Source organism: Furipterus horrens, unplaced genomic scaffold, assembly GCF_987537825.1.
Source record: "Furipterus horrens unplaced genomic scaffold, mFurHor1.1.pri manual_scaffold_1, whole genome shotgun sequence".
Taxonomy (NCBI): domain Eukaryota; kingdom Metazoa; phylum Chordata; class Mammalia; order Chiroptera; family Furipteridae; genus Furipterus; species Furipterus horrens.
Window position 1 is genome coordinate 134,491,810 of NW_028327171.1, and position 9,160 is coordinate 134,500,969.

The window sequence follows — 9,160 nt, forward strand, 5'->3', positions numbered from 1 at the left end:
TACAAACATGCCAATCCAGGAAGTGCAAAGTGTTCCAAATGAGAGGAACCCAGGTAGACTCAACCCCAAAACAATTGATCTGTCAAAAGTTAAAGATAAAGAAAGACTCTTAAAAGCAGCAAGGGGAAAACAACTTGTTATACACAAGAAAACTCCAATAAACTATCTGTGATTTCTCAGCAAAAACTTTTGGGGTCAAAAGAAAGAGCTGAATATATTCAAAGCCCTGAAAACAGCAAATCAGCCAACCTGTAATGCTCTACTGACAAAACAGCCTTTCGGAAATGAAAGAGAAAGAAAGATTTTCAGACAAATAAGAGCCGAAGGATTTCATCACCATTAGACTTCCTTAAAAAAATGTCAAAGTGACTTTTTTTTAAAGCTGAAACAAAGGAATGCTAAATAGTAAAAGAGACACATGAAATTATAAATCTCACAGGTAAAAATAAATATATATTAAAATTCAAAATCTAAAGCTGTAAAGGTGATGGGTTAATCACTTACAAAGCTAGTTTGAAAGTTAAAATACACAAGTAGTAAGAACAACTATAAAACCAAAGGCTTTAAAATAGATACAAGAGATAAAAAGATACTTTTTGTGTTATCAAAAACATAAAACATGGGGTGGGAATAAAAGCAGGATTAGCCAAAGAACATACATGCATAACCCATGGACACAGACAACAGTGTGGCAGTGACCTGATGGAGGGAGGTGAGGGCTGGGTGAAGGTGGGCAAAGGAGGGGGAAATGGGGACGTCAGTAATAGAGCCAACAATAAAAATACAGTTAAAAATAGCATAAGTTTTAGAATGCATTCAAACTGAAGTTATCAACTTACAATTGACAATTATAATAATAAATTGTCTTATGTAAGTGTCTTGTTAACCACAAAGCAAAACTCTATTAGATATACAAAAGATAAAGAAAAGGAATCTAAACATACAACTATAGAAAATCACCAAATCACAAAGGAAGAGGGTGAGAGAAAAAATAAATAGAGAAAATACTAAATGGCTAGAAAGCAATTAACAAAATGGTGGCTAGGCTATACCTATCAATACTTACTTTAAATGTAAATGGACTAAATTTTATCAAAAGATGGAGTGGCTGAATGGATTTTTTAAAAAGCTGAGATCCAAACATGTGCTGCTTACAATAGACTCACTTCAGATATAAGGCCTCACAGAGACTGAAAGAGGAGAGTTGGAAAGAAGATAGTCCATGCAAATGAAAACAAAAAAACAAGTGTAGCTATTTTTATATTAGACAAACTATACATTAAAACAAAAATTGTAGAACCAAAGGGTTTTTATATGATGATAAAGGAGATATCCAATGGGAGGATATATTTGTAAATATTTATGCACTCAACATAGGAACACCTAAATATATAAATCAAATATTAATGTACCTACAAATAGACAGAATTATAATAACCACAGGGGACATTTATACTCCACTTATATCAATGGATAGATTATTCAGACAGAAAATCAATAAGAAAACTTTGGTCTTAAATGATATGTTTGGCTAAATGAATTTAACAAACATTTACAGAACCTGCCATCCAAAAGCAGAAGAATGTACATTTTTCTTACATTTGACATTCTCCAGAGTAAGTCACCTGTTAGGCCACAAATCTAGTAAGCCTCAATAAATTCAAGAAGTTTTAATCATAACTAGCATCTATTCAAACCACAAGGGTATAAAACAAGAACTCAATTACAAGAAGAAAACTAGAAATAACATACACGTGGAAGCTAAAGAGCATGCTATTAAGCAACCAATGGGTCAATGAAGAAACATTTATTTATAAATTTGTAGATAATATATAAATTTATATATAAATATATATAACATATGTGTATATATATTTATACTCATCTATAACATATAATTAGATGAATGAAAATGAAAACAACATTCCAAACTCTTGGGTATACAGTAAAAGCAGTTCCAAAAGGGAAGTTCATAGTGATATTAGCCTATCTCAAGAAACAAGAAAAATCCCAAATAAACTATTTAACTTTACAACTTAGGAAACAAGTAAAATAAGAACAAGAAAAATTCAAAATGATTAGAAGGAAATAATAAAAAGCAGAGTAAACATAAACAAAGTATAAACTAGAGTAACAATAGAAAGGATCAATGAAACTAAAGTTGAGAAAGCACAGAGAGTTCCAAAAACCTGGACCCAGGGAGAACCACACCAAGACACATTATAATCAAAAGGTCAAAAATTAAGGATAAAGAGAGAATCTTAAAAGCAGCAAGAGAGAAGAAGAGAATTACATACAAAGGGGTCCCAATAAGACTATCAGCTGATTTCTCAAAAGAAACTCTGCAGGGAAGAAGGGACTGGCAAGAAGTACTCAAAGTAACGAAAAGCAAAAACCTACAACCACAATTACACTATCGAGAGAAGCTGTCATTCCAAATAGAAGGGCAGAGAAAGTGCTTCCAGGACAAAGTAAAACTGAAGGAGTTCATCAGATCCAAACCACTGTTATATGAGATGTTAACGGGACTTGTTTAGGAGAAAGAGGATCAAAACTATGAACATTAAAATGAAAACTATATCACAACAACCAACAACAGAAGCTAGAAAATCGAAACAAAGGCAAACTAAGAAGGCAATGAGAGTGGGAAAATAATTATCGGTATGGGGAACATTTTTGGGGGGGAGATCAGCAGGGAGGGGGTCATTAGGTGGAGGGGAACAAAGGGAAAAGAAATTAGGACAACTGTAACAGCATAATCAATAAAGCATGTTAAAAAAATAAAAACAGATAAAACCTCTACAAAATAATTACAGGCCAAGATTGCAGATGAACATACATATAAAATTTTTCAACAATATATTAGATGATCAAGTAAAATTTGTTCCAGGGATGCAAAGGTGGTTTAATATAGGCAGATCAATTAATGTGATACACCGCATTAAAACCAAGAATAAATATTATATGATATTTTAATATATTCTGAAAAAAGTTTTGAAAAATTTTAATATCCATTAATAATAAAATTCTTCACAATGTGTGTTTTGAAGAAACATAATTCAATATATTAAACTCTGTATATGACAGACTTATGGCTAATATAATTATTGGTCAAGAGTTAAAAGCTCTTCCTCTAAAATCAGAAAGCCTACACTCACCTCAAGTTTTAGCCATAGATGTAGATAAGAAAAATAAACAAAAGGCATTCAAATATGAAAGAAAGAAATAAAACTGTCACTATAGACAGCTACCATGATACAGTATGCAGAAAACCCTTACGGTTCTAAAAAAAAAACCAAAAACTTGTTAGAACTAATAATTGAATTGAGTAAATTTTTATGGTACACAATTAAAATACAGAAACTTTGGTATATAATGAGCTATTAGAAATTAAGAAAATAATTTCATTTATATTTGCATCAAAAAGAATAAAATATCTGGGAATAACTTTGACCAAGGAAATGAAATCCTGTACTCTGAAAATTATGCAATATTGATGCAAGAATTGAAGATGACATAAGTAAATGTCAGTATACTCAATCACTGAGTTGAAGGATTAATATTATTAAAACATCCATACTGTCCAAAGCAATCTACAAATTCAATACAACTCTTATAAAAATAAATTTGTTGTTCATAGGACTAGAAAAAATTATCCTCAGAATTTATATAGAACCACAAAAGATCCCGAGGAGCCAAAGCAATCTAGAGAAAGAAAAACTAAGTTGGAGGTATCACACTAGCTGATATCAAACTATACTACAAAGCTTAGTAATCAAAACACTATAGTATTGATACAAATGCAAGCACATACTAATGGAACAGAATAGAGAACCCAGAAATAACCTGATGCTTACATGATCAATCTGCAAAAAAGGAGGCAGGAATATACAGGGAGTAAATGACAGATACTTGAAAAAACTAAGACTGGACCACTCTCTTGCACCATATACAAAAATAAACTCAAAATGTATTTGACTTAAATACCTGAAAGTAAACTTCAAAAAAACACAGAGAAAGAGACCAAAGGGTTGGTAGTTACAGGATGGAGATGTGGGGGAGGGTTGAGTGATGGGAAAAAAAAGTGAAAAGGAATATAATCAATAACATTGTGATAAGTATGTATGGTAACAGATTAGTAGCATTAGTTAGTGATTACCTTGTAAGGTATAACAATGTCAAATCACTATATTGTACACCTGAAATTAATGTAACTAATATAATATCATATACCAACTATACTTAATTTAAAAAAGAACACATAAGAAGTTAATTCTTTGATATTAGTCTTAGCAGTATTTTATTGGCTATGTCTCCCCAGGCAATAGCAACAGACGCAAAAATAAATAAATGAAACTACATCAAAATAAAAAGGTTTTGCACAGTGAGGGAAACTATCAACAAAACAACATTACAACTTACTGAATGAGAAATATATAAATTATATACCTGAAAATGGGTTAGTCTCTGAAATATATAGAGAACTCATACAACTCAACATCAGAACACCAACAAAAAAACAAAAAAGATAGAGGTCCCTCAATAGACATTTCTCCAAAAAAGACATAGAGAGAGCTAACAGACTTACAAAAAGATGGTTATCATCACTAATTATCAAGGAAATGCTAATTAAAACCACAATGACATACTCACACCTGTCACACAACTATTATCAAGAGTCAACAAACACATGTTGGTGAAGATGTGGACAAAAGGTAAACCCTTGTGCACTGTGAGTGGGATTGAAAAATGGTGTATTCACTTGTAAAATGGCATGAAGCTTTCTCAGGAAATTAAAAATAGAATGACCATATGACCCAGCAATTCAAGTTCTGGGTACTTAATTGAAAAAAATTATTCGAAAATATATATGTACCCTTATGCACATTGCAGTATTATTTACAATTAACAAGACATGGAAGCAACCTAAATGACTACTGATAAATAAATGGATAAAAAATATGTGAGATATATATTATATACAAATATACAAACACATATGTATATATGATGAACTATATTTCAGTTTTAAAAAAGATGTTGCTACTTGTGACAACATGGATGAAACTAGAAGATATTGTGCTAAATGATTTAAGTCAGACAAAGAAAAATACCATAAAATTTAATTTATATGTGGAATCTAAAATATGAAACAAAACATGCAAACAGAAACAGACTCATATATACAGAGGAGAATAAAAGAAACAAATCCCTAGTTTTAAAATAAATAAATCTTAGAGATGCACTGTATAGCACAGAGACAACAATAATATTGTAATAACTTTATACAAGTAGATGTTTACTAAATTTATCATGGTGATTGCATCATAAGATACATAAATGTTAAATTACTATGTTGTATACCTGGAATATAATATTATATGCCAATTATACTTTAATGAAAAAGAGATAGATTAAGAAAGCAATCCCATTTACATTTACTTTAAAAATTATTTAGAAATAAATATCATCAGGAGGTCAAAGTCCTGTGTATCAGGGCAGCCTTACTCTTGAGAAATTACCCAGAGACCACTGTGGAATCAGGCAATGGGTTTATTGAAGGCAGAGGGGGAATGGGGAAGAGGGAAATGGAGATGGGGAAAGGAGGTGGGGAGAGGGGGCAAGGGAGTGGGGAATGAGGAATGAGGAATGGAGACTCCCAGTCCACCTCCTGGGCCCATAGGAATCACCTACCTGGACTTTTTATACTTATCCAACACATATTTCAGTGAGGGTGTGTTTGCTTATCAACATATTCAATGGGTCATTTACATGTCATTGCTTTTCCCCCACCAAGTTAGTTAACATTATTGGCCTAGGTCCATTAACACTTCCTCTGGGAACCGGCTAGGACCAGGTTGACTTGCATATGTCAAAAGTCCAGGTGTGCATTCTAGCTGCCTCCAATGTTCTGACACTGTGTACTGAATATTATAAAACATTGATGAAAGAAATTGAAGACACAAAAAATGGAAAGATATCCCATGCTTATGGATTGGAATAATTAATATTGTTAAAACATCATACTATAAAGTAATCTACAGATTCAATGCAATCACTTTCAAAATTCCGATAGCTTTTTTCATAGAATAACTCTCTCTCTCTCTCCCCCCCTTCCACCTTCCTTCTCCTTCCTCTTTCTCTAAAAATCAATCAATGAATTTTAAAAATCCATTTAAAAATAAAAAGACAAAAGACAGTAAATGTTAGGGAGGTAGAATGTTAGAAGGAATGTAAATTGGTGCCACCGCTATGGAAATAATATGGAGTTTTCTCAAAAACTTAAAAACAGAACTTGTGGATGACCCAGAAATTCTGTTTCTAGGTATTTAGTCAAAGGAAATGGAAATAATAACTTGAAAAGATATTTGTAACCCCAACCCCCATGTTCACTACAGTATTATTTATAACAGACAAAACATGGAAACAACCTAAGTGTCCATCATGAATGAATGTAGAAAGAAAATGTTGCATAAAGTTATACCTTGTTGTATTGAACTTCACTTTACTGTGATTTGCATATACAGTATTTTTTACAAATTGAGGATTTGTGGCAACTCTTGGTCGAGCAAGTATCAGAGCCATTTTGACAACAGGCTCAGCTGATAGTTAGAATTTATTTTTTTAGCTACAAAGTATTTTAAATTAAGGTATGTACATTGTGTTTTTAGACATAATGATGTTGCACACTTAATAGACTACAGTATACTGTAAAGATAACTTTTATATGACTGGGAAACCATAAATTTGTGTTACTTGTTTGATTGCAATGTTCACTTTATTAGGATGGTCTGGAACCAAACTACAATATTGTCAAGGTATGCAGCTGTGTGTGTCTGTGTGTGCAAAATATAATATTACTTGGCCATAACAAAGAAAGAAATCCTGCCATTTGAACAACATAGATAGATCTTGAGGTCTTATGCTAAGTTAAGTCAGACAGGAAGAAAAATACTGTATAATCTCACTTATGTGAAACCTAAAACAAAAAACAAAGTCATAGAGAGAGAGATAATAGATTGGTAGTGGCAAGAGGTAGGGTGGGGTGGCCAAGATTGATGAGTGCAAAAAGTGGTCAAAAGGTACATAGTTCCAGAAATAAGTTCTGGGGATGTAATATATAGCATGGTGACTATAGTTAATAATGATGTATCACATATTTGAAAGTTGCTATGAGAGTTAAAAGTTTTTGTTATAAAAAATATTACTATGTGGTGATGGATATTAACTAAACTTATTGTGATGATTATTTCACAAATATACATACATCAAATCATTATGTTCTATACCTGAAACCAATATAATGTTACATGTCAATTACACCTCAATAAAAAAAAAGTAGGAGAAACTAAAATTATCAATATGTACTAATTATTTTGTTTTTAACTTATTAAGGCAGGAGACTGAGAATGTGATATTCCAAAAAAATAAATTCTTGATATTATCTATGTATTCTAGGTATCTGTGATAATTTTGTCCCTTAAAGGTAATACAAATACAGATTATTTATGCTATTTTCAAATCTGACCCCAAAGCAAAGTATCATAAACTTAAACTCAGTATTCAATCCTTTGCCTTTTATCTCATAGGTTAGATTAGCGTGTGTTTATCTATTTATATTTTCTGTTATCTTGAAAATTAACTGGAATAAGTAATCCTAGACACTGAGAAACAAGATGGTACATCTTAGAATAAGTTCACAGTAATCATCTGCCATAGTTTTGAAACTGTATAGATCATATGACTTTAACATACTCACGGTGTAATAAATATTTTACCTTATTCTAAATAACAATAAATGTAAAATAACTAGTATTAATCACATATCAAAAATACAATAAATATTACTTATAATTAGTATTATAGCATATTCAGCTATAGCCCTTAGCTCTTTCAAGTTTTCATTTATTATAGATTCGACAATTATCCAGGTATGGATTTGTGTTATATATTAAATTTTCAACCTCCATCGTTTGAGTACAATAATTTCTGACTCAAAATATTTTTATCCAATTAATATTTATTTCTCAAATATAATAATACAGATTTTATTCATTCTAAAATACATATTTAATAAAATCTCCCATGGGCAAGACACAGTACTAGGAGATATACTTTTGACTTTTACCTTGAAAACTATAGCACATAAATCCAAAGATTTGGAAACGTCACCCCTCAAGAGCAAGCCAAGTAGAGAACTGTAATATAAGTGAAAAGGAACTTTCCATAGGCTGATAGAGTCCAGTTGTATGCACTAAGTCTGAACTCCTTTTCTTAGGAGAGCATATTCTATAATAAAAATAATTTCATCATGTGCAGTTCTTATGGTCAGAGACTATGGATAGGAAAAACTAAGAAGTGATTTGACCTGGTATTGCTACCAACCACTGACCCTAACAAGTTGCCCATGTCACGTCTCATACTGCACAGTGTAGAAAAGAGATTAAATAAAACACTAGTTGCTTTTTCCCATGAAATTATATGCATATAGCAGAAGTTCCAGATAACTAGCTTACAGAAATATTTAGTCTGACATGCAAAGATTTGTATATTTTTAAATTAGTTCCAATCATGCAGGTTCAATCCCTGGTTAGGGCAAATACAATAATCAATGAATGAATGCACAAATGAATGGAACAACAAATTGATGTTTCTCTTTCCCTTCCTCCCTCCTGCGCTCTCTCTCTCTCTCTCTCTCTCTCTCTCTATATATATATATATATATATATATATATATATATATATATATTATACAGTAATAAAATGAAATTGAGAGATTTTAAACAAGAAATTTGGATTTCTAGCTTTGCTAGAAACATAGAAAATTTGATAACAAATGCCTCAATCTTTTATGGTAATGACTTGCTAAAGCCGAGTACTAAATGACCTCTTTAGGAATGACATTCACTCTCTACTCATTTAACAAATATTTATTGAATAGCTACTGTATTCTATATACTGTATTAAGTGGTGAACAACATAAGACCAGTTCACTGTCCTCATGGAATTTATAAACTCACAGGGACAGAAAAAAAAAACCAAAACTTGCCTACAAACATGCACATAAAACATGTTAACGTATTGATGTTACTAAAATTACATGGAACAGAATGCTCAAATTCTACCTTCTCAAAGAGGCATTCCTGAGTGACCATTTAAT